The sequence below is a fragment of the Pinus tabuliformis genome, chromosome 7, assembly GCF_031772625.1.
Source record: "Pinus tabuliformis cultivar Carrire ecotype Pingquan chromosome 7, CPIR1, whole genome shotgun sequence".
In the NCBI taxonomy this organism is placed as follows: domain Eukaryota; kingdom Viridiplantae; phylum Streptophyta; class Pinopsida; order Pinales; family Pinaceae; genus Pinus; species Pinus tabuliformis.
In genome coordinates, this window is record NC_142293.1 from 720,010,547 (window position 1) to 720,036,497 (window position 25,951).

The 25,951-nt window shown below is 35.6% G+C and overlaps 1 pseudogene; it reads right to left on the reverse strand.

Moving 5' to 3' along the window:
• The window catches only part of LOC149249554 (N-terminal acetyltransferase A complex catalytic subunit NAA10 pseudogene), a 29,125-nt pseudogene extending 23,179 nt beyond the window's left edge, over positions 1-5,946 (reverse strand).
• Between the last annotated feature and the right edge of the window lie 20,005 nt (positions 5,947-25,951).

Here is a 25,951-nt window from a genome sequence, read left to right on the forward strand (position 1 = left end):
TCCAACCAAAATTAAATATATGTTAGAGTCAATCTAAATCTTGATGAATCCTATATAGTGCCCTTTTTAACCTGCATACATGAAAATCCCTCTCATGCACTTCAAAACTGTCTAGATTCCCAACAGGGAAAATTTTAAGAACCCCCCCTAAATTTATATGTATAATAAATGGGCGAATCTCCATGGTATATAGGAAAAATGGAAGGTGATTTTATCAATAATATAATATGTATATAACTTTTTGGCGAATATCTCACCAAGCATGGCGAATATTTTACTCAATTATAAAATCTTGTAAGATCTTGGTGAGTCTTTCACTAAATAATAAAACTTTGTAAGGTCCTAGTGAATCTTAGCATTGTGAACTCTTACAGAATTTTTTGAAAAAATATAAAACCATATATGGCAAGAGCCACATGGTGGCAATATCACTGTTTTTTTCACATTACCACGAAATGGAACTTGTTTATAAAATTATAAAAAAGCCAACCAAGTCCCTTATAATATGCAGGTAAGCTTATAACAGAGTCTGATACATCTACTATGCTTGTCTTCATTCAAGTGTCATAGCTGTTATAATTAACTCTATGAATCACAACTCTCTCAAAACTCAACTCTATAGTGTAATTAAAACCTTTGGAAATTGAATCTGACAACTCTATAAAAAGGATTAGTGAAATAGAAGCTTTTGTGAATGAGCCCACTAATTATCATTGCTAAACAATCAATCCAAACTATGAAGTCTTCAATCTTGATCATAATCATGCTCACGATCAAGGGAGTGTGACCACCTAGCCTGACATAATGGCCATCATAGCTTCCAATAATCAACAACCACCTTGCAAGGACATCCTAGCTCATGTCTCATGAATTTTATTCATCAATCTTAACTAATATAAATCTTATAAAGATAATATTAGAATCCTCTCCAGATTCACTGTTAATACAAGGGTAAAGGAAATTTTCTAGCTCAAGGCACCAGCCAATACCAACTTTGGTATTTGTGACCCCTTTGTGGGGATGCACCTACCCTGCCTCATTGGGTTTCTGCCTTGTAACATAGTTCAAGGATCACAAGACTTTCCAATCTTCCTACTCCATTAGACACACTTTATATGCTATACATAGTGAATGGAAAAGAAGCATTATAGAACACACAATTTCACAGAAGGAAGAAAAATCTTAGCCAGTTCAATATCAAAATCTTAACCACTGATTAATAAAGAATAACAAGTAGTGTAATGAATTGTTCCGAGTTATTTATTTACAAGCTGTAAAGAATGTAGTGGAATGGAAAATATTACTTAGGCAACCCTTCAATATTTTCTACTATTATGTCTGTGCATGTACATATGAAATTAAGAGCATTGTTGAATACAAAGTTTCCTTTTCTCTTGCCTCCATTTTGACAAATCAGTGTGAAATCAATGTCACTTTGAATCTCCTTTCCTGTGTGGATGTTTTGACAAATCAATGTGAAATCAAAGTCACTTTGAATTTCCTTTCCTACGAGGGATCACATCCACATTTGATTAGTAAAATATAATATACTATATATTATGTTCAAGAAACTGACTGCAATCTACAGTGGAAACGAGACGTCAATTCTTATTCTGAATTTGAATATCTCAGGACAACATAAGAGATAAAAATGCATATGGCCTTAGTAGCTAGAAAAAAATCACTCCATCATTACAATACCACCTAGATTTCGACACTTAATCTAAATAATGGCACTAGTTGTAGTGCTTATTTGCATTAACACCATGGAAAAGCAACAACAATGTTTCAAAGTACACTTACTAGAAAAGTTGTAACATTCTGAGAATATTTAATGATGGCATCTGAACCTCATAGCTATGGTGGGGAAACTAGGGAACCCAAATATTGGAAGATATCTCATACCAAATCTGAGAAAAAAATGAAAAAGGGAAAAATCAAAATCTATAAATCAAGCAATGATTTGTTTACAAATCAAATACAATTCCTTTAACTAACAGTTAAATTGTGGTGATATATTTAAATATTTAGTAAGAGGGTAACTTCAAACCATGGAATATTACCTTTGTCATTATTGTGATCCCTCAGTGACTGAGATTACAAATCAATACTTATGGAAATATTGTAAGAAATTATGTGAAATAGTAAAGCGTAACCTGTATTTTCAAGCAACAAAATCAAGACATTGTTACATCAAGAGCCATAATTGATACATAATCAATGAATCAAGTCCTTGTACGGCACAAGCTTGTTTCACAACCTCTATTTTCTCAATAACAAAATCAAGACATTGTATGTGGTTATTGCCAAAAGGAAACTGCATTCTAATTTGGAAGAGGATCTTATCAAAAGACACGGATTTATTCAAAGCTACAAAGCCTAATGGGTTACTGAAAAATAAGTTGGAATATGGGATCATGATACTTAAATTGAAAAAATATGCTTTCCTTTTAGAAACATTACAGTTATACAATGTTTTTTGAAAGCATTAGAATTTGAAATTGGGCCTTTCTATCAAGACAAATTTTCATTAACAGAATGTACTTTCCTACCTGAAACGTTGTAGATATCCAAGAAAAACTTGAAAAGCATAAGAGAACTTAGCATAATGTACTTTCTTTCCTTCCTTAACATTCTTAAAGAGTTGAGGTTCCCCAAGTCATCAGGTAACTTTCGAAGGAAATGACAGTTAGTAATAGTCCAATTCACAACTGAATATGTGTCACAAATATGAGGGGGCATCTCCTCCAAATGACAAAAGTGCTCCATGTTAAAATCTAGCATTATTGGAAGCTTAATGCTCGACTGGTTGTTATTGAACCCAGACATTTTTCCATTCTTCACTAAAAGCTTAAAGATAGCTTCTCTAAGTTCTACATGACTTTACTATGCTCTTGAAGTGGGGGCACATGCAGGCTCTCCAAGTGAATAGTCTTAAACTAAGTAAAGATAAAGCCGATAGATCATTCAGTGTGGATCTCTTTAACCCATAATTCAATGCTATGTCTCTCTTGAACCCATAATTGAATACTATTAGGACTTTCAAATTTTTCATGGAACTCAAAAATATTGGAAGAAAGTATTTCTTCCAAAAAGAGTAAAACTAAAGCCTCTGCTTAAGGACAATGATGTCACACCACTAACACTTCTCCATGGAATCTATATAGGTAAACCAAAAATTCAGAATTCCATTAGAATATTGTGTTTATTGAATACACAAATGAGATCATTGCATTTCTTTAAAATATCTTTTGAAATCAAAATTACTGAAATTACATATCGATAACCTAGTGGGTGTAGGATAAAATTCACTTCACAGAAAGCATGAGAAAAAACCTTATACTATATATAAAACCAAGAAAAATTCAAATTCATCACTTCTAGGGACCTCGTAACCACCCTGCCAATACACAAGTATGTTACTATTTGCAGTTAGAAAAATTACCCAAATTACAATAGAGTTTACTCCAGCATATGTTGGAAAGTTATAGAAGGATGACGAGTGCAATCAATCCATTCCTTTTAGCCCTAGATTTGTTTCAGTTTAAAACAGAAGTATACAAATATACTTGTCTAATGTCTATGCTTTAACCATTCACCTTAAGATGTTTTTACAATATAATTTCCTAAGTCTATTTAATATCTTCATTATCATAAAAACCAACCTATATCCATTTTAACTCCACATCTACCACTCTTAGGGGGATGAAATCTATTTATCCCTCTGAGCACTTGGTAGACCCAGAATTAAGATGGATCTAAGATGATAGAATTTCCCCTTTAAATAGTCTATGCTCACATGAATACCATGGTATTACCATGGGTTATCATAAACCTGGAGCTTAAAAATTACTATTAGTAATTTATAAAAAATAATAAAATTAATAGTTGAATTTTATTTTATTATTTATTTTAACCAAGCTAAAATGTTTAACATACATTAAATTACAACATCCATTTTTACTCTTGATCCCCCGAGAGGGATCAAATATTTTTTCACTCTATGTTGGTTTGCATATCACAATATTTGATACCTCTCGGGGATTAGTAGATCCAGAGTAAAATGGATCTATGTTGGTTTAATGTTCGTAAATATAAGGTGACTTATGGAGTAAATACAAAAAATGTTTTATTTGTTTACCATACCTCTCGTTTATTTATGTTTTTATTAATTTACCATACATCTTTTACAATATGGTATTTGGCCCATAGGATTCACATAAATAAAACCTCTTTCTTGAGCCTTCATAAATAGAACGAGGGTTATGGACTAAATATAAAAAGAGGTTTTATTTATTTACCATATGTCTAGTTTATTTATATTTTTATTTATTTACCTTACCTCCACTTTACTTATATTTTTATTTGTTTACACCCTTGCATGTATATAAGGTGACTTATGGAGTAAATATAAAAAATGTTTTATTTATTTACCATACCTCTCATTTATTTATATTTTTATTAATTTACGGTACCTATTTTATAAATATGGTATTTGGCCCATAGGATTCACTTAAATAAAACCTATTCTTAAAAATGGGCGAATGGATTCACTTAAATAAAACCTATTCTTGAAAATGGGCAAATGGAAGGTTGTAACTCCTAGTTTCAAGGGCTAAATTTACCTTTTTTACCCTCTCCCTTAAAATAAGGTGGGCTATTTGAGGTGATTTGTAAAAATGTGCTATGATACAAAATATTCGCCCAATAAAAATTTAAAACCCCTTAATTTCGCCAAAGGGCGAACATTCGCCCCTAAAATTTTCTATGATTCCTATGATTCCCAATATCTACTTCCTAATCAATGATTCCATTAAGGAAGGTTGTCTTGACATTCATCTGGTGTCTCTTCCTCCCCATCTATGAGGCAAGAGATATCACAACCCTTATTAAAGTATATTGAGCTACTTAGGCAAATGTTTCTTCATAATCCACTCCCTCTTTCTAAGAGAACCCCCTTGCCACAAACCTAGCCTTGAATTTCTCCACACTGCCAAATATAGCATGTTTGATATTGTAGATCCATTTTGAGCTTACCACCAACTCTCCCTATAGTCATGACACCACATCCCAAACATTATTATTCATGGTGGAATAGTACTCTTCCACCATGGCATCCTACCACACCTATTTGTATGTTTCCTCCTTGAAGCTATAAGGCTCAGAATCAATGAGATCGATCATGAGTTCCGTATATCTAGATAGATTCTATTGTGGCCTAATCTCCCTAAAAGTCCTCCTAGGAGAAGCCACATGCTCTTGAGCATATCTCAAGGTTTTCTTAATCCATCTTAGCCTCTTATTCCCTAAAGTGGAAGGAACATCATGTATAGGAGAAGATTCATACTCCTCATCCTACTTTGAATTTTGAGTACATGTAACCTATGAAACTTGTCTCTCGTCAAACTTCAGAGTTACTTGCTCTTAATCTTCTATTGATGTTGGAAATTTGTAATGCGACTACCTAAATGATTTATCTTCCTCAAAATTCACATCTCACATTACTACTATTTTTCTCATTACAAGAATGTAAACACAATAGGCCTTTTAAATTTTCACTATAGCTGACAAATATTCCCTTCTCTGCAGTGGGCTTGAACTCTTTCCTCTTCTCATAATGGACATGAAAATATACCAATCACCCAAAAAGATGAAAGTGTCTAATATCAATATTATTTTCTGTGAAACCCTCCTCATGTGTCTTCCTCCCCAACACCTTGTGAGGACTCCTGTTTTGAATGTAGACTATTGTGTTGCATGATTCTACCCATAGGAAAATAGGCAAATCTTAATCAAGTATCATCACCTTCAAAACCTTGATGATGGCGTTATTTTTCCTTTCTACAAGCCCATTATGTTGTGCATTATATGGGACTATCATCTCCTTCTTAATCCCTACAACTGCACAAAATCCCTTGAAATCATTGGAGGTCTACTCACCTCCATTATTGGATCATAATAATTTTATATTCTTTCCTTTTTTATTTTCCACAAGAGCTTTAAACTCTTGGAATCGACTGGAAACCTCATGTTTGGTCTTCATGAAGTAGATCTAGGTTTTCTTCGAGAATTCATCTATGAATACAACAAAATAAATGTAACCCATAAAATATGTTGTTGACATTGTACCACATACATTAGAGTGTACCAGATCCAAGATCCCCTTGGACCATTTATCACTGCATGGGAAGATTATCTTTGTATACTTCCCAAGTGTGCACCCTTTTCACACCTTGCTACTTTGTACTGAAATATAGAAGACATGTAATGACCTCGTTTAACACAATAAGTGCCCCATTGTGTAAGTGTTATGTCCTCCTATTCCATACCTCACATAGGTCACTATTTTTTTGAATGAATGCTCAGGATGGCTCAAACTATTTTCTATATAAATTCCCCTTCTAACTCTAATCACACTGGTTGTCTTGAAGCTAGATCCCTTTGGACAAAGATACGCCTTCCTATCCTAAAAGGTAACAATTTGTCCTTTGCCCTCCATTGTTGAAATGGAGAGAAATTTCATTTTCAGCCCCGAAACATACAACATGTCCCTCACTGTCAATTCTCAAACACCTTTTGGTACAAGGTTATTCCCATATTTGTTGCCTTGCACTAGGTATTGTTACCAAGTTCTATGTGAAATTCCAAGTCCTTTTCTGTAAGGCTAGTGAAATATTATGATACTCTTGTCATATGACATGAAGCATCATTGTCAATGTACCACACACTAGTGGTCACTAAACTAGAAAGACATGCAATCAATTAGAACCCATTCTCAAATCTGGTTGAGAAGTCATCTAATTTTGTGAAGGATACCACCTATGATTTCCCCTTGTCCTTATTCTTGTTTGGAAACTAACTAGCATAATGTCCTGGTTTACGACATGCAAAGCAGTTGAATTTTCTTGTGTCCTTGTTCTTCTCACCTTTTGAGGCAACCCCACTACCAAAGCCTTTCTTAGCTATTCATTTTCCCTTTCCTGCAAGAGCAATATTTTCTTCCTCCTCAGCTTTCTATTGGCCCTCCTAACATGAACCTATCAGCATCTCCTCTATGAAGTCATCCCGCAATCTTTCCCAAGTGGCAAGGTTCTATCATGCCATGATTCCTCGGAAAAAATCATCCCAATGTTTAGAGAATCCATACAAGAAAATTCTCACCAACTCTAAACCCTGTATGGTTTCCATAACCGCTGCCAACTCATCACAATATAGACTATATTTTCATAGTTTGGATCAGCGAAGAGGTTATCTTCCAAGGGAAGCAAAAATACTAGTGGAGGCCAAGTTACCAGGTTGTACATGTTGTTTTTATTGATCATAGATTAAGTTGATTTGACAAGGCTGAGCTAGGAAAATTGATTGGGTTGAAGGGGGCTGAGTTGCTAGGCCAATTTCCAGTGATTTGTACACATCAATTTGGCTGGGACATGCAAGCCAAATTCAAATGGGTTGTATAACTAATTTTCTGGTTTGAAGGACTTAAAAATTTTAGTAAATTGTTGTTGTAAATTCCTAAGAAAACATTTGTTGTAGATAATTTTATGAAGCTGAATAAAGAGCCCAAGTTTTCTTTTCCATGGGGTCTTGGATAGAAGGTGATCAGGTGCTCTGTTAAGAAACTCCTTGATGTTAATTCATCGGTTCAATTCCCCACCCTGATCGAGGTGATATGTTGGACATGATGAAGATGTAGTCCTGCCAAGCTTACAAACAAAAAAAGAGCCAAGTTTGCATATTTTCCCAACCTTAGGGTTTCTAGGGTAAATTTGTATCAAATAAATTTGTATCTTCTTAGTTTTCTATTTTATTTATGTTGTGCATAACTGAGTTAGGAACCTGGGGCATTTTTTGTTATAAATTTTAAAAATTGAAGAAATTTGTTTTATTTCTATTTTGAGAAATTTTATTGAACATTAAATTTGATATGGGTTTAAGGAATCTAACATGGTAGTCTCTAAGTACAAAACAAAGGGAATTTGACATGACGTATTAGCTCAAATAAGTGTGATTCTTTCGTAAACAAGTGTTTAAGGGTTTAATCCACCATGGATACCAGCATTCAATATGAAGACAGATTGCGAAGATCCTAAAATTATCTTCAATCGAAGGTTCAAATCACAACCATTCTCAAGGAAAATAAACTATGGAACTTCATTAATACCATAGTGGTTCCATGAGCTTCAAATACGATAGCCCTAAATTTGCATGAGGTAAGATAATCAAGGGCACAAAGGATCATTTTGGATGGATTAAAAGATTACTTTATTCCACATCTATCCAATAAGACAACAAAATAAATGTGGGATGCACTCACCAAGTTGTACTAGAGAGGTTATCAAAGTCGAAAGATGGTATTGAGGGAAAAGTTACATAACCCAAGGATGTCCAAGGGTGAGGGAATAGCTTCCTATTTGACCAGAATCACTCAACAACGGGATGAGACGGCGGTTGTAGGAGAAATTATATTTGATCCAAAACTAGTGCATATTGCCATGAATGGATTTATGAAACAATGGGGTGTATTTTTTGAATGAAATGTAGGTCGAGAGAACCTTCAAACTTGGGAAAGAATGTGGGATGGTTTCATTCAGGAAGAGATAAACAAAGGGGCTCAATGAGTGGGATGGTTTCATTCAGGAAGAGATAAACAAAGGGGACCAATGAGTTGACTAGAAAAAAAAAAAGAGGAAGAAGAAGAGAATATTTCCCTAGTCGGTAAGGGTAAGATTAAGGCAAAGAATGGTTTGACTTCTAAAGGAGAGAAGGAAAAGGACCTCAATAAGATAAAATGTTTATATTTTCATCATCTAGGACACTTCTCCAACCAATTCCCTAACAATAAAATGGGGAAACAAAAGAAAAAAATTGTTGTTACTGATGAAGTAGAGGAATTTACAACCATTTTCAAAAATGAGTTTTCACTGATTAACCGTTTCTCGAGTCCAGTATCGACTAGTTTTTGGTATATTGAAAGTGGGTCTTCTTGCCACATTATAAGAGTGAAGGAGTATTTCACCAGGTTGAAGGAGAAAGAAATTTGCTTCTACATAGAACTTCGGTACAATGCCAAGTGCAAAGTAGCAAGAGTTGGCACAATCAAAGTTTGAAGGGAGTTTGGAAAACCCTTGCTAGTGGAAGATGTGTTGTATTTTCTGAGAATGACCAAAAATATGATCTTTTTTGATACCTTGGAAAACAAGGATTACTTCGTGACATTTGAGGATGGTAAAGTTTTATTCGATCCAAGGATTCTAGAAAAATCAAGGTGATAGGAGTTAGAAAAGGTACCCTGTTCAGACTTCAGTTTAAACTAACACAACCATTATTGAGTGGCAGCCAAGAGTTGGGTGAATTATAGCACAAGAGGATGGCTCATTTGCACCATGGAGCACTCATTTTGGTCAAGGAGATTGTAGCAGGACTGCCTAAGTTCAGGGTTGAGTAGGATGATGTGTGTAAGGACTCTGTAATGCAAGTATGCCAAGGCCACCTTTCCCAACAAAGGTACTAGGGGCAAGGGCATCTTAGACCTAATACATTTAGATGTGTGTGGGCCCATGTCACTAGTGTGCTTAAGTGGATACCACTATTATGTGACCTTCATAGATGATTTCTCCATAAATACCTAGATATACTTCTTGAAAAATAAGGATGTGGTATTATGTTGTTTCAAGGAGCTCAAGGCCCTTATAGAGAACCAAACAGGGAGAAAGATCAAGACACTCAAGTCTGATAATGGAGGTGAGTACACCTCGAATTCATTTAAGGACTTTTGTGCATGTGAGTGTATCATAAAAGAGTTGAAAATTCCATACAACCCTTAGAAAAATGGGGTTGTAGGGTGGAAGAATAGGGAAATTATTGAAACGGCCAATACTATGTTATATGAGTGGGAATTGTCTATGTTTTTATAGGCATAGGCTTGCAACATTGTTGTTTATTTGAAAAACTGGAGTCTACATAAGGTGTTGGGAAGGTTGACACCTAAGGAGGATTTTATAGGGAAGAATCCAAATTTGTCACATATTTGTATCTTTGGTTGTCTAGTATATTTCCATGTTCCATAAGAGAAGAGAACCAAATTGGAACATATTGTAGAGAATGGAATTCTTGTGAGGTACAATGAAACTTCAAAATACTACAAGATTTATATTCCAGCACTCAAGAAAACAATGTTGCATAGGGATGTAAGGTTTGAGGAGCATAGGGATCTCAAGAAGTCTTGCAACACATATTCATCTACAATGGAGATTCAGGAGCAGGTGACACCAAAGATAGATATAGTGCAAAAACCATGGGTTATTGTGTCACAAAGTGGTGTGCAAAATGAGAAGGTCAAGCAAGAGGAAAGGAATGAGGAACATAGCACTCCTCTTGCTCAAGCTCAAACTCTGTATATAGGGATAAAGAGGACCAAGTGGGAAAAGAAGACATTGAGAGATGTACAAGAGGACATAGGTACTCTGAGATATTTAGTTAGACAGGGAAAGGCACCATAGAGATATTCAAACTATATGGAATTGATGAGTGAGTTGATTGAGGCTGAAGCTTCCAGCTTCTAGAAGGCATCTGAGTGTCAAGTGTGGATGGATTCTATGGTGGAAGAGTATTCTTCCATCATGAATAACAATTTTTGGGAGTTTGTTCCATGGCCAGAGGAAAAATTGTGGTTGGCTCTAGATGGTCTACAAGATTAAGCATGTTGTAAATGGTAGTGTGGAAAATTTTAAGGTATGATTTATGGGTAAGGGGTTTTCACAGAAGGAAGGGATTGATTACAATGAAACCTTCATGAATAGCCAAATATTTATCCATCACGGTAGTAATTTCTATTACAGCATAGGTGGGTTGGAGGATTCACCAGATGGACGTGAAGATGACCTTCCTCAATGGTGTGGTTGAGGAAGAGATTTACATTGAGAAGAGGAAGGGTTTTAAAGTGCATGGGAGGGATTCCCATATGTGTAGATTGAAGATATTGTTGTATGGACTCAAGCAGGTTCCCAGGGCGTGGTATGCCAACAATGGCAGTGACTTACAAGGCATGGTCTTCACCAAGAGTGAGGCGAACCCAAACCTATATTACATACAGGTCAAGGGTGAGCCTCTCATTTTGGTTCTATGTGTGGATGACTTATTTCTCACAGGTGCGAGAGGCTCATAGTAGAATGAAAGAGTCACCTAGTAGCATAGTTCAACATGATGGGTTCAAGGTTGATGCATTATTTTTTGGACTTGGAGATGTGGCAGAAGGATGGAGAGATCTTCCTCGAGCAGGGAAAGTATACAATTGAGACCTTAGAGTGATCCAGGAAGATGGACTGCAAACCCATGTCTACGCCACTAGTGACCAACTAGAAGAAGATTTATACTTCTAGATCAAAAGAAATGGATCCTACATTATATTTATAGTTGATTGGCTCTCTCATGTACTTGGTCAATACCAAACCAAACATTTGTTTTGTAGTCAATACAGTTAATCAGTTTATGGTAGAGCCAAAGAAATTATACTTATATGTTGCTAAACATGTGTTGAGATACCTTTAAGACACAGTTTATTATGGACTGAGATATACTCAAATGGATGGAGTGAAGCTAAAGGAGTACACCGATGTTGATTGGGAAAGAAGTACAACTGATAGAAAGAGCACTTTTGGGTATTATTTCAGCTTGGGATCAAGAGAATTTTGTTGGTTCAGAAGGAAGCAGAAGTCAGTTGCATTGGGTTCTGTAGACGCTGAGTACATGGCTTCCATCTTGGCAACTTGTGAGGCAATCTAGCTTTGGAAACTTCTCATGGGGCTATTTGATCAAGAGATGGCACTGACTTTGATTCACTGTGACAATCATAGTTGTATCAAGCTCTTGAAGAATTAAATGTTTCATGACAAGTCAAAACACCTTCATATTAGGTACCACTTCTTTTGAGATTGTGTGCAGAAGGGAACAGTGACACTACATTATCTACCAATGGATGAGCAGGTAGCAAAAATTTTCGTCAAGGTGTTGATGAAGGTAAAATTGGTGTTCTTCATAAATAAGTTGGGGGTGGTACCGAACACCTTCCTCACTAAGAGTGGGTGTTGAAAATGTAGCTTGGAAGGTGATTTTGCATTAATCAAGTTCCATGACATGCAATAAATCACCAAATTTCTCTCACAAGTGAAATATTTAAATATTTCCTAATTTTGAACCTTATGCATAGAATCAATAATTTAATTTTGTATTTTATTAGAAACTTTTTTATATAAAGTTAATAGGTTAGTGAAAGATTATATTGTGACCATTGATCTCAAGTGTGGACATATAATCTCAACCCTCCATCAATTTGGAGATTAGTTTAGAAAAATTATAAAATATGGAAAGTGGTTGTTAGAGAGATCAATTTGAATTGACATAAGATTTGGGCATTTATTAATGACAGGATATCAAAATGACAATAGATATTGAATCAATGAAGAGGCTATCTTTCAGGAGCAACGAATAGACTAGTGGAGACTAAGATACAAGATCATGCAATTCGATTTGATTGAGTAGAGATGAGGTTGATTTAACAAGGTCGAGTTGGGAAAATCGATTGGGTTGAAGGGGGACAAGTTGTTTGTTGGGTCCCTATAATACTAGTGATTACCCCATTACTATTGTAGTTATACCCCTTATTAATATAGTTGTGCCCCTATTGCCCCCATATTGTTATTACTGTGCTCCATAGAATCCCTCTATTGTTATTTTTGTGGCTTTATATTATTATTGTTAGGTCGGCTGGGTTATATTGTGACTCCTTAGACTCCTATATATCGAAAGGAGGTTTTGTCATTTGTATCATCGAAGAATTGTTCATTTATGTAATGTAAAGGAGGTTGCCCCCTCGAAGAGGCTGAATTCTAAGGCGTTGATCTATCTTTTCTATCTTTTCTTGAGCTGGTTTCATAACATTTGGTATCAGAGCCTTGGATTCTAGGGTTTCGCTGCTCCCAACAGGTCATCGTGGAATTTTCGCTATAACTTTTTTTATGCGACATTTCAGAAGCTAAAAAAAAAAACCCATTTGAGAAGACATCATGCTGAATCTCAAGTCCGAATTTTAGAACTTTTTGCGCTATATTTTCGGAGATATGATCTGAGGAAGTTGGTCTTCTTGCAGACTCCTGAATTACATTCCAAACAGGTGACCTGGGAAAAATCGTCATAACTTTCTTTCTGAGCATCGGATTGAAATTTCGTAAGAAATTATAGAAAGAGGACGGACTATAGTTTCTATTATATATTTTTTTTAGAGCCAAAGGTTGAAACAGTGATTCGTGGCATGTCGTACAAGTTGCCTCTACTGAACTAGTCTATAAGCAAGTCACTGTGGGAGATTTTGCATAACTCTTCCTTGGAGAATCCAATTTGGATCAGACTGGTGGCATTGGAAAGAGGACGCAGAAGGCTACTACAAGTCACAATTTCAGAACTAGATGATCCAAAATTACAAAGATACATCAGATTCAATATCAGGCTTCTACGAAGTGAAAAAAGGTGTGTAGTTTTTTTTTTTAATTTTTGCGTAAGCTTGGTTTGAAGGAATTCAAAGGGCATAGTAAAGCATTATTATCGGTAACTGATGCCCCAAGGAAAAAAAATGCAAACACCTAGTAAGGAACCTGAAAGCTCTAGCATGACTCATGAAGAAGAGGAAGAAATGCTACATGATATATCAAAATTACAAGAACAAGTGCAACAAATGTCACGCTCACAAAAGCTAACAAAAGCTATGATAAATGGCGTGGAATCTAAGATAAAGGGCATGGAAGATAATATGGATGATTCAAAGACAGATTTGAAGAGAGACATGGCAGATTTGAAGACAGATTTGAAGACAGATTTGACAAATTTTCTACAAGAAATACTTACTAATGGTGAAAAGGTTGTAAAGGAAACTCATGATGCGAACAAAAGAAATGTTAATCATGATTCCATAGACTCTAATGTTGGATCGAAGACCCACCATATTCCAAAAATTGATATGAGGAAGTTTGATGGCAAGGATCCCGCAACATGGATATTACAGATGGAGCAATTTTTTGATCTCAATAATGTGCAAAACACACAAAAGGTACATATGGAAACTTTATATTTGGAACCAAATCAGTTTGTATGGTATCAATGGCTTTGCTCTCGTAAACAATTTATCACTTGGGAAATTTTTACGGAAGAATTGATAGCACATTATGAGGATACAAAAAGCAACACTTTTTTTGGCCAATTGATAAGTCTCAAACAAAAGGGTTCAATAATGAAGCACATTGAGGAGTTCCAAAAATTGAACATAAGGGTAAAAGATATTCCAGAGGAGCATAGGATTGATGTGTTCATAGGATCTTTAAAGGATAATATCCAACATGATGTTGACCTTTGGGAACCTGATTCATTAGAGAAGGCATTCAGGTTAACAAGAAAAATGGAAAGCAAAATTATGGCAACCAGGAAGCATACCACTCACAACTATAAAGATGGAAGTGTTGTTGCCCCTATTCTTCCACAACCTATAAGGTTGACACCTCAACAATTGGAAGAAAAAAGAGCAAAAGGGATTTTTTACAGTTGTGATAGCAAATACACTAAAGGTCATAAGTGTGCTGAGAAGAAATTATTCTACATAGATTGTGAAGAGGAAGAAGAAAAGGAGCAAGAAAGGTCAAAAGGAGAGGATATACTCCAGCAACAAAGCCTATATGAAGAACAAATATATCTGACCATATCTTGTAATGCATTGGCGGGAATTACCACTCCTCAAACCATCAAGATAGAAGGACAAATCAAGAAGAAAAAGGTAATAGTGTTGATTGATTCAGGAAGCACCCACAATTTTATTCATTGTAAGGTAGCAAAAGAATTGAATTGCTTCCTATATTCAACACCAGAGTGTCAAGTGATGATTGCAAATGGAGGAACAATAAATTGCACTTGAAAGTGCCATAATATCAAGCTATCCATGGGAGAATATGTAATGACTAGCCCAATGCTTTCCATTCCAATGGGAGGTGTTGATGTTGTACTAGGAGTCCAATGGCTACAATCCTTGGGTACAATAACTTTTAATTTTCAAGAACTTTTCATCAAATTTTCTACAGAAGGAAAGGAAGTTGAATTAAGGGGCATTGCAGGGAAACCAGGAAAGATAATCAGCTCTAATGGTATGACAAAGCTTCTAAAAAAGGAACAAAGAGGTGTAATTGCACAATTATGTTCGCTAGATGTTTCCACATCGGAATCATCTATTTCTCCAGATCTCCAAAAAGTGTTGGACAATCATTCCAAGGTATTTGAGACTCCCAAAGGTCTCCGACCTATGCGTGATCATGATCATGCTATTCATCTGATTCCAGGAAGTGTTCCTCCAAACATCAGGCCGTACAAATATCCCTATGTCCAAAAGAGTGAAATTGAACGTATGGTTGCAGAAATGATAGAGGCTGGTATAATTCAACAGAGTCAAAGTTCTTTCTGTGCTCCAGTGGTATTGGTGCACAAGAAGGATGGATCATGGCGCATGTGTCCGGATTATAGGGAGCTCAACAAGCTCACTATTAAAGATAAGTTCCCCATTCCTATCATTGATGAATTACTGGATGAATTGCATGGGTTAATTTACTTCACCAAGTTGGATCTTCGTTCAGGATATCATCAAATCAGAATGAAGACTGAAGACATTCCGAAAACAGCATTTAGAAATCATGAGGGTCATTATGAATTTTTGGTCATGCCTTTTGGCCTTACCAATGCACCTTCAACATTTCAAGGTTTGATGAATTCAATTTTCAAACCATTCCTTAGAAAATTTGTGTTAGTATTTTTTGATGATATACTAATCTACAGCAAGTCTTGGAAGGATCATGTTGAACATGTTGACAGGGTGCTACAACTATTGGAGGAGAAACAATTATATGCAAAAAGATCCAAATGTTTCTTTGGAGTCCAGGAGGTGGAATACCTGGGTCATATTGTATCTCATGAAGGAGTTAAGGTAGACCCTAGCAAAATTAAAGCCATTAAGGAATGGAAAATTCCCACATCCATAAAGAATCTGCGAGGATTTCTCGGCTTGACAGGGTATTATCGCAAGTTTGTTAAGAATTATGGGAGAATAGCAGCACCTCTAACAACATTATTGAAGAAAGATGCATTTTCATGGACTCCGGAAGCAACAAAGACCTTTGAACATCTTAAAGAGGCGATGTGCCAAGTACCGGTCTTAGCTACACCGGACTTCACAAAAACCTTTATTGTGGAATGTGATGCTTCAGGAAATGGAATTGGTGCTGTTCTAATGCAAGATGAAAGACCCATTGCTTTTCAAAGTCGTCCAATCAAGGGAAAGTTTTTAAGCAAAGCTATTTATGAGAAGGAAATGCTCGCAATACTCCATGCACTTAAGAAATGGCGACCCTACCTAATGGGAAGACACTTCAAGGTAAAAATGGATCATGATAGCCTTAAATACTTTTTAGAACAAAGATTATCCTCTGAAGAGCAACAAAAGTGGGTCACAAAGATGTTGGGTTATGACTTTGAAATCATCTACAAAAAAGGGAAGCAAAATGTGGTGGCAGATGCACTCTCAAGAAAGGATGAGGATGTAGAAGCATTGTTGTGCGCCATTTCTATTATCCAACCAAATTGGATAAATGAAGCAAGGGAGGAATGGAAGAATGACGAAGAAGTGTGGGCACTTATTCGAAAGTTACAACAAGATTCCAATACGTCTGATACATTTAGCTGGAAAAATGATTTGTTATGGTACAAAGATCGCTTATACCTCTGTAAGAATTCCCAGCTAAAACAAAAAATTCTTATGGAATTGCACACTTCTCCCTTAGGAGGGCACTCAGGATTTTTAAAAACTTACCACAGGGTTAAGAAGGAATTTTTTTGGGATGGCCTTAAATCAGATATTCAAAATTTTGTGGCGGAATGTTTGGTTTGCCAACAAAATAAAGTTGAAACAATTAAGACACCGGGTCTATTACAACCTTTATCCATTCCAAGCCAACGTTGGGAGGAGTTTTCAATGGATTTTATCACAGGTTTACCCAAGTCTGAGGGAAAGAGTGTCATCATGGTGGTAGTTGACAGACTTACCAAGTGTGCACACTTTTGTGCATTATCACATCCATTTAAGGTCAGTACAGTTTCTACTGCATTTATGGAAACAATTCAAAAGCTACATGGAAACCCAAAGATTATTGTAAGTGACAGAGATCCCATTTTCACTGGAAATTTTTGGACAGAATTATTTTCTTGTCTTGGTACTCAGTTAGCTCATAGCTCATCTTATCATCCTCAATCTGATGGGAAAACTGAGATAGTAAACAAATGTTTGGAAGGATATCTTCGTTGCTTTGTATCTGATAAACAGACACAATGGGTCAAATGGTTGCCTCTGGCTGAATGGTGGTATAACACTTCCTTCCATACAGCAACAAAAATGACCCCATTTATGGCACTTTATGGGTATCAACCACCATCCATCACATCATATTTAAGAGAAAATTCTAAGGTTCAGACAGTGGAACATCACATCGAACATCAACAACAAGTCCTCCAACTCTTAAAGGATAACCTCGTGTTGGCACAGAATAGAATGAAACAACAGGCAGATCAACATCGCAGTGAAAGAAGTTTTGATGTAGGTGATTGGGTATTCCTACGGCTACAACCATATAAGCAAATGTCCCTCAAGCAAGCTAATAAGGATAATAAATTATCACCAAAGTATTATGGTCCGTACAAGGTGTTGCAAAAGATTGGTACTATGGCATACAAATTGGAGCTTCCTGCAGCTTCTCGATTGCACCCAGTTTTCCATGTTTCATGTTTAAAGAAGGTTATAGGCGACAAGCTCCCAGTTCAAACAATATTGCCAGAACTTGACGAGGAAGGAAAAATTATATTGGAACCGGAAGCAGTCACAGAAACAAGAACTCGAAAGCTACAAAATCGATCAATTTCAGAGTATCTTATCAAGTGGAAGAACTTACCTACTGAAGATTCCACATGGGAGGATGAGAATTTTATACATAAGTATCCAGAACTACTCAAGCGTTGAGGACAACACTTTTTTGAAGGAGAGGGGCATGTTGGGTCCCTATAATACTAGTGATTACCCCATTACTATTGTAGTTATACCCCTTATTAATATTGTTGTGCCCCTATTGCCCCCATATTGTTATTACTGTGCCCCATAGAATCCCTCTATTGTTATTTTTGTGGCTTTATATTATTATTGTTAGGTCGGCTGGGTTATATTGTGACTCCTTAGACTCCTATATATAGAAAGGAAGTTTTGTCATTTGTATCATCGAAGAATTGTTCATTTATGTAATGTAAAGGAGGTTGCCCCCTCGAAGAGGCTGAATTCTAAGGCGTTGATCTATCTTTTCTATCTTTTCTTGAGCTGGTTTCATAACATTGTTGGGTCGATTTGACTAGGCCATATAGGCCAATTTTTAGTGAGCCATGCAAATCAATTTGGCAGGCCATACAAGCCAAATTTCACTGGGTCGTACAACTAATTTGTTGGGACAAAGGGCTGGCAATTTCTGGGTAAATTATTGTTGTAAATTCCTAAGGAAATATTTGTTGTCATCAATTTTCTAAAGCTGAATAAAGAGCCCAAGTTTGTTGGATTTCCCCACTTTGGGGTTTCTAGGGTAAAAATTATGTCAAATAATTTTTATGTACTTGGTTTTAAACACCCCATGGTGAATTGTTCACTTGCTAATCCAATCTCCCAAGTACACAGTTAGATATATGGGATAAAAAAAAATGTCTTTCCCTTAAGTTCTCAAAATTCAAAATAAATGTTACCATCACACTCGTCTCGGTGATATGTTTCCAGTAATATAAAAAATTTTCCAATTAGGACTCTTGGGTTCTAAATTACACTCCTTTAAGGTTTTATTCATCTAAATTATCATTATTCTCTTTCTTGTCACATGGTTCCCACGTGGCTTCCTTGTGGTGCCCACATAACAAAGTAACCCACTATTGTTCGACAGAGATTCTTAAGACCTAAGGATACCTGCTTACATGGCGTACCCCATATAGCTATTTATATGTGTGTGTATTTATGAATGTATCTATGATTAATATTTTGCAATGGCCCACCTGAATTATATGACCCACAATCCCTCCATATACCAATACATGTGCATTTGACTATATATATATATATATATATATATATATATATATATTACCCTTGTGAACATGTATATGTATAGTTCATGCATCGACCACCACCACTGCCTTCGACCTATTAAACAATGGTCAGACATTTGATCTCATCGCCCCAAACCCAAACCTATATATATATATATATATATATATATATATATATATATATATATATATATATATACACCACCATTCATCCAACAACTACACATAAGGGATTAAATCAACAATGGGTGGGGCTTGACTCCCCACCACTGACGTATATATATATATATATATATATATATATCACCATTCATCCAACAACTACACACAAGAGATTAGATCAAAGAGGCTCGACTCCCACCACTGACGTCACAGGGAGGAGTCCCTGACGGAAGATCTACCATCCAAACTTGATGCCCATACGACGGAAACCAATAAATCCCATGCTATCAGGCTTTAAATTAATGGCGGCTATATATGCCCACCGTTCGATTTTGTTAAGGCCGAAATCGAATGGTGGGCATATACAGCCGCCATTCATTTAAAACCCGATAGCATGGGAAATATGGCTCGCCCCCATAGGACGACCTCTGTGGCAAAGAGGCCTTCCCACTCCCTTGCCGATGTCATAGGGGGTGAGGCCCACCGCATTCTCTTCCACTGATCTAAGAGGTTAAGTCTTCGTCGTCGATTTGAACTATACACACCATTGCATATTAATCAACACATATATAGCATACCCTGTCGTAAACATTGCATTCATATATATATGAACATAAACGTAAACGTACTCTATCATAGAAATTGCCCAGGTGTGTTTCTATTGATGCACGCTCTATGGTTTATATATGGGCATCTATATATATTAACCACACCATATATAATGTTATGTGACATGATTCAACGAGAATCTGAGTCAGAGTTCGGCCCAAACCTCCGGTAACGGCTATTTCTTCGGCCGCGTTGGTCTGACATCGACCTTCTAACTCTTCATCATACTCGTGTGGTTGACCCCAACCTCCACTCATTCGTCAATACGATAAGGTTGGCTCCGACCCATACCTTGGTTATAAGGTAGGTTTTCACGATATGGTTGCATGAATCAAAGCCTTTGGAACCAAGGCTCTCACCTCCACTCGAAGAGTTACAGTTAAGACATCATCGCGATGCTCTATGTATTATATAGACCCAACATAACAAGCATATAAGCAGCAAACAATGCCAAGGGGACTCGACAATACAATACTCACTTCACCGTAACGATTGCATTTGTACTTTGTCTCTACCTCTTGTCTTAGGACATGGTTTTATGAGTCATACAACTCGATCATTAGGCCTACTTTCCTCCGCAACACTTTGATTTGGCGACAGGGAGTCAAACCCCCGACTTTGGATTGGGTATTTTTATCTCGATTGTTGATTCATCGAATATTCGGCAATCAGACAGACATAGGCGTGGTCAATTATTTGACCGCGTCCATGTCCGTTGTCGAATATTCGACGAATCGGCAATCGAGATAAGTTCAGGGCCTTGAACTACAATAACTTGTAGTATTGTGTGATAGATAGAGGTTAACATATATTGCATAGCGTGTAGGGTTAACACACATAATGTGATGAGAATATTATCGAATTGGAGTTGTCTTTAGTGCGAATTTTTGCACTTTCCGGTGCTGGAACTTGGCAGAAAATTTTGAGATGAAATCTTGATTTGTGTTATTTAAATTGGTTTTTTTTACTGTATATATGATTCAGCACCCTAAAAAACCCCTAGGGCACTTCGATTGTGCACGGTTACCCATCAAGCTTGTGATTTCAATAAATTCTTGCAGGATTTTAGAGAAATTAGACCAGAAAAACCCACTCGAAAAGCTTCCAAAAAGTCTCACTAAAGGCAACTCGTTATTGAATTAAGCGAAGAATACACGTCCAATGCCTTTCATCTTCATTGAAATCATTTTATCATGTTGTTGTATATATTTAGATATTTGATTAAGGAGAGATGACCAATATAGGTCACCCTCAATCGCTAATAGGTCATCACACATTTGCATTTGTAATGTGATGGCTGGGATAACTCGTCGTAGATCATATCACACTGCCACATGCAACAATATTTAGAGAGCTAAACACATATATCATTGTAGGCCCAACAATACCACGCTCTTGCAATTACATTCGGGTAACAACTCTCAGATCTAGCCTTTCATTGGGTTATTTGTTAAAGATGTTACATTGAAGGGTTTTTCCAGAACAATGGATGACAACCAATTTCTTGTTTCCAAGCTCCTTAATATACATATTTTATTACTTTCTATAAAATATATATCCATTGTGGTTGATTACTTTCTATAAAATATATAGCCATTGCGATGTGAAACACTGCACAGTCATATAGATAAACCCTATCATTAGCATTATACACGCAATTATAATCTTCACTATAGTTTAGGTAACATGATTATTAATCTTCATCTCTGGACTCAACTCTTCAACATGGTTAATCTATGAAAAAGACTAACCCTCCTGGAATAGAGGAACTTCTAGAGTTAATAACCCAAGTCTACAGTCACCACAACACTGAGAAACATGTGAAATAGGATGCTTATCTATGAGAAATTTGAACTCATTATGTGTATAACAGAGATACAACATTATATTAGGTATAGGAAACATAAAACCAAACTATTCGAACTTAGGAGGCAGTGACATCCACGACACAGATACGTAAGGCTTATTTATGCTTAGGCCTGAGAAGTGAGACTACATACCCAAAACCTGGGTGTTCATTACTAGAGGACTTAGATTGTCCTCCATGTGAAATAGACAAGCCAATAGGCCTAAAGGGAAGAAATCTTCAGCATTACTATTTAGAAATATGCACAATGATGGTATGAGCTTACAGTTATTTGAATATTTCTTCCACTGTAATTATACAATGATTTCCATGCCAGTTACTACAAAAACATAAGTGAGACAACACATACTATTCCAACACCTCTAAAACAGTGACAACAATATATTAGTTAATCTTGTAAACCATAAGTCAAAAATCATGCCTCATACACAAAGAACACGATTTCATACCAAAAATTTAAACACATTCATTATTATTGAAAATACATGAGGAACACTTATCTTTAGAGATTTTGGGAAACTAAGTCTAGGACAATGACTCTCCACCTAACCATAGATAGTTGCAGTTAGTCCTCACTTGCAATTAACACCCTGGATCTAGATTCCAGATAATGACGGGTCGCTGGTTATGAGTTCTCTTTCAACAGTTTGACTGCCCTCTTTCGATTGTTCAATTGGTCTTTGTTCCTTCTCTATTGTACTCTTCCCTTAGATCAAACCTCTCCCCTTTTTCGCTGCTACGTTCCTCTCTTTCCTCTATTGTGTTCCCTTCTTTCCTTTGTGTTCTTCTAACAGTTTTTGAATGCCCCCTCTCACTGTTTGAATGTCACTTTTCCTAATGTTGCCTCTCCATATGAATGCCTCTCTAAAAATTTGGATGAATCCATCTTGTCATCCCTCTGACAGTGGCTTTTTCCTACCAAAATCTTTCCAGCCAATACAAAGGGCACCGCCTATCCAACTATTTCCATATTTTTCTCTATTGGTTGGCTTGTTGCAATCGGTGGCCAACACACCATACCAGTTGGCAGCCTATCCTTTTTCCTCTTTTATTTCTTGTCCCTTTTCCTTGTAGAATTTTCTAAAGCAAGGATGGGTCTGCGTACTCCTCTTACAGCCATCAATTCTAAAATACTAGGCTATTAAATTTCACCATCTAGCCTTCAAGAGATGACATGACCAATTCATATTTTCTTTCCTACGACAAGAAAACCTCCAACCACCCAAGCAAGTGAGCTCCCCCAGTCCCTAGAATTTGTGTCCCTAGAATTTGTGCTCTCATATCATATAGATTTGTCACTGGATCATGAATTATAATATATGTCTTATAACGAAAACGTACAAGTAAATGTTGCATAAATATATAAGTAACTAAGATTAAGAACCAAAAACCAGGACTGAGCACTTCTTAAAAGAAAAAGACAGTTCACTAAACTAATGTTGGGATTGGCACAATAATAACTACAAATGAAGATTAAAACCCAAGGTTACATCTCAGTTGAAGGATTGATAATTTCAAAATATTCATCCCCGAGACTAAGCAAGCAATGAAGTAGACAATATGCTTTTTTCGCACTCAACTCCATGCACGGTGATGGAGAGTTCATATTTTATCTTAGAAAATTGTTGTTTTCTCTGTCACTAAGACATACACAATGACAAATAGGTTCATTCAGTCCATTCAGGGCACGAGAGTCTCTCGTATTCTCGTGGAACGAGTGTGATCGTAAAGACGTAGCCATCTTTTGAGGGTGAGGGTGAGGGTGTGATGTTGTATTTATTTTTTTATTTATTAGAACAGATTAATATACATCTTTTTTTGGCTCTGCAAATTATTCAATATCAATAATATGAATCATTAATATTTTGGCATGAAGATGTTTGGATCAATGTGTGACAAACACTCTCTCTAACATAATTTGGTCTACTCTGTGAATGCTCCCAATGACTAGGGTTGAATCTTTGATAAATCTAGAAAAATAAAAAGAGCAATCACTACTTTCTAGAATAAACTAATTATATTATGTAACTACCTAATCTAAGATGATGGAAAAATAATTGTGATAAGATGGTTAATCCCTTTATATATGCTATGTGCAATCCAAGTGCATCCTTATAGTTCCAAACCTTTCTTTAGAACTACAGAAAAAGTGAATGACAAACCTTCCTTAGACCTAGATAATCATATAAATGTAAATTATAGTAAATATGTAGAGCAATAACATAAACAAAATGCATATACTCTGATTAGCGTTAACTATTCAGTGCAACCTCAAATAATTTCATTAGAGAAAAATAATCAAGCATATTGCACCATCATTTGGTGTTAGGGAAAAAAAAAAGGAAAATACAAAAATCTTCTTAAATTAATCACAAATAAATCCCTATATAAAAATGTAAATGCTACCAATACTTTCATCATTTAAATTTAGATTTATTTATTTTTAACCAATTATCCACTTTTTACTATACTTATTATCACAAACTTTACTATAATTAAAAAAATAAAAATAATAAAAATTAACCTAATTATTAATTAAACGAATTTAAAAATAAGTGATTTTGATCAAAAGAAGCAATCAAAAAAATAAAAAATGATCCTCAAAATTACTCTTTCATATGCTAATCATCGTAAAATATCTTTCTCCTCATTGATCTCTTCCCAAAAGTAACTTAAACTTCTATAACGAAAAAGCCATGTGTTCTCTATTGAGGAGTGCACATTTAATGTGATTTTTTTTATTGGTAAGAATTTTGTATTTTGTATGATGTTCATAGGTTGATTAGGGAAATTCATATGGCCTGGAGTATGCCGTAAAACTGTTTTTGCTTGGCTAAGAGCTCAGACGTAAGGAAACAGGTTAACAGCCCAAGACCCACAGGCATCTGGTAGGAGTGAAAGCCTGCTCCCTTACGGACCACCAGCGGGTTATTACAGGTGGCGTGGTTTTCCTTGATAACGGTGATGAGTCAAATCGACATTCGCGGATAGCAGCGAGAGATGGTTGTCTTCACTGTTGGTTTGACACCTGAGTTTGATAGGTTTTGCCACCTTCAAGAAAAGATTAGGGAAATTTATAAGCAAAAAAAACCATAATAAGTCAACTAACGATTTAATATCGATTCTCATTCTTATTATTGTTTTGAATGGTTATATGTGAAAAAGTTATTAGACTAGTGTCCCATGTTTGCTTAAAGAGCTCACGTTCTTCACTGATTTCCCATGATTGCTTAAAGGGCTCGCTAACTTACATTCTTCACTAATGTCTCTTGTTCTGCATGGAATTATGATTTGCCATGACACATTAAAGTCCCTTGGTTGTGTAGAGTGACCTAGAAGGTGTTTTCTATTTTTCCACTTGCTTTTTCAAATTTCAATATGGATGCTAACACGAAATTGATTGGCGGATTACTTATATTCAGATTATTATAATTTGAAATAATAATAATTGGATAATTTTTCTAATAAATTTAGTTGATTAAAATTTGTTTTATTTTGAATTTTAAATTTTAAATTTCACATTATTAGATAAAAATTCATAAATATATTTATTTTGATAAAAATATAAATTTCAAATAGGATATTGAGTTTTGATATAAGGTTATATTAAATTTAAGTAAAAAAATTTATGATAAAGAAGATGAATTTTATATATTAATTAAATGATTTTTATTTTATTTTAATTTGATTTAGCAAGATTATTTTTCAATAAAAATTAAAACTAGTTTAAAATATTAGAAATAATATAATATATAAAAGCTAAAAAAAAAGTTATATTTTAATGAATGTTTAAAAGAGAAAAATAAAAATAAAAATGTAAAAGAAAAGGAAAATGAAAGCTATTGGAAAGAAAGTATGAGTGTAATGAGATGAGGAAAAATGAAAAAGTTCAAGGAACACTTAGAACATTTAAGGGTAGAAAGAACTATGTTGCGGGCATGAGATTGTGTGAGTCATTGAGTTTACCATGTCTAGAAAGACTATCATGTCAGCTTGGAAGTTGGTTATGGATTCTATTCCTATTAGTGTTAGAGTGTTAGAAAGAAGAGGTAATTAACTTATAGGGTGTCAATTTGTGGCACTTCGCTTTAATAAGTCATTGAA